The 2,392-nt window shown below is 34.4% G+C and overlaps 1 non-coding gene across 1 annotated transcript; it reads left to right on the plus strand.

The window, feature by feature from the left end:
- The first annotated feature begins 1,156 nt into the window (after nt 1-1,156).
- On the plus strand, nt 1,157-1,262 carry LOC128292181 (small nucleolar RNA R71). Its single transcript, XR_008282166.1, has one exon. It is a non-coding gene; the product is annotated as a small nucleolar RNA R71 (small nucleolar RNA).
- Nucleotides 1,263-2,392: the final 1,130 nt, after the last annotated feature.

Genomic DNA, 2,392 nt, shown 5'->3' on the forward strand with positions numbered 1-2,392 from the left:
ACCATAACAACTTTGGCCAAATACCATTTCCATGGCATAACAAAGATTTGAGCCATGGCTAACATGCACATCAAGTTAGCAACCAAAACATGCATGAAACTCCTAACACAACCTCATACATACCTTAATCTTGATGCCAATTTAGCCAAATCACCTTCTAGATCTCTTCTAAACCAAGCATGAAGCAAAACCCTCTTTCTTCCTCCTTATGATTTTCGGCCAAAAGATGAGAAAGGATGAACACAACAAATTTTTTCTTCCTTCTTTCTCAACTCACGGCAAGGGGGGATTACCACACTCACACACATTTTTTTTCATTCTTTTCTTACCCATGCTTATTTGTTTATTATTTCTCCCTAATGCCCAACAAAACATGTTTCATGACATGTTTAGCCCATATCTCTTTGTCATGGCCGGCCATCACTTGTACAAAGGGAATTTGACATGCAAGTCCATTATTTTGCATGCATGCTTTAATTAGTCATCACACATTTCCCCATCATACTTTCAAAGTTCACTACTAGGTCCTTTCTAGTGAAATTCACCTTTATAACACTAAATCAATCATCAAAAAATGTCATACATGAATACACACATATTATAGGCATAGAAATAAATTTTAAATTATTTTTATGCCTCGGTTTTGTGGTCCCGAGACCACCTTCCGACTAGGGTCAATTTTGGGCTGTCACAATTCCACCATGATGGATTGTAGAAGTTGGATTTTGGTCCTTGTCCACTTTTATTTTTATACTGTTTCCTTACATAACAAATAGATTCGGGGTTTGAAGGGTAATTCTCGAAAGAATGGCCATGCCCACAATACACATAGGAAACAACATCATACTGACTTGGTGATTGAGCTGCAAGATTATTTAAACCATTAGTGGTAAATTGTTTCAACATTGAGGAAATAGAAGATACCTAAGCAGAAAGTGAAGTCAGGGCGTTCACTTCATGCACTCTAGCTACTGTTCTTTTGAAAACTACTCAATTTGTCAATTATTGGTAATTGTTGCTAACAATCCTTTCGATGATCTCGTATGCCTTGTTATAAGACTTAGAAAAAATTGCACCATTTGTAGAAGCATCTACCATTAATCTTGTATGTGTGTTGAGATTATTGTAAAACATCTCCAGTTTGATACAATGAGGAATCCCATGATGAGGACACTTATGAAACAATTCTTTGAATCTTTCCTACACCTCATATAAAGACTCGTCATTCAATTGTTGGAAAGTGGTTATCTCATTTTGTAACTTTGTGTTCTTACTCGGTGGAAAATACTTCACCAAAAACCTTTCTGCTAATTCTTGTCAAGTAAATATTGAACTTGGTGGCAATGAATTTAGCCATGCTTTTACTTAATCTCGCAACAAGAATGGGAACAACTTCAACCTTCATGCATCTTCAGTCACACCAACAATCTTAAATGAATCACTCATTTCCATGAATAATGAAAGGTGAAGATGTGGATATTCTGTGGGCATACCACTGAACTGGCCCATCATTTGGAGCATTTGAAACATCATTGGTTTCAATTCGAATTGGGGTGCCTCAATATCTAGCCTCCTGTTTCCTAGATTTAACTCATTGAAGAGTGGCGCTACTTATTATCTTATGGCATGATCCCTATCATCAGTAATAAGGATGGGTTGTGCACATGATTGACTCTATTACCTTGTCCATCATTTTTATTTCCAAGGTCCATCTTGGCTTATCTTTGAGAAAATTTCTCACGTCTTCTCTGTCTAAATGTCCGCTCAATTTCAAGGTCTACAGGTAATAGATCAATGATTCGATCTATGCTCATAAACACCTAATAAATAAATCTCAAATAAATAATAAATTAGTAATGTTAGAAATTAAATAAAAACCAAAATTCAAAAATAATTTCACAAAGAATGATTAAGGCAACAGTCCCCAGCAACGGCATCAACACCACTATAATGTGGTTTGTGCAACTGTACACAGTCGTTCAAGTAATAAGTAAGTAAAATAAGTTATCGTCCCCACAGAGACCATGTATGGTAATCAATTATTTGTAAAATTATAAATTCACATTTTGATATAAAAACTCAATAATTTGAATAGTGATGTTTAAACTAAGTGAAATTAACTAGATGCAAAGATTGACCCCTAAAGCATTTCTAATCTAAATGCAAATTATCTAAAGGTATCAATAAATGACTTTAGCAACAAAAACAATCAACATAAAATAGGCTAGGATAATTATATTAATCAACTCAATTCATTTTCATCAAGCTTAATAATGTTCGAAAAACATTCCATGGCAACTCAATCTTTCATGAGTTTTGAAACCAAATTAATTCCTCTCAGATCTTTTACTTAGTGAAATATGCATTTTATTGATCATATTAAACTAAGGGT

This window comes from Gossypium arboreum, chromosome 4, assembly GCF_025698485.1.
Source record: "Gossypium arboreum isolate Shixiya-1 chromosome 4, ASM2569848v2, whole genome shotgun sequence".
In the NCBI taxonomy this organism is placed as follows: domain Eukaryota; kingdom Viridiplantae; phylum Streptophyta; class Magnoliopsida; order Malvales; family Malvaceae; genus Gossypium; species Gossypium arboreum.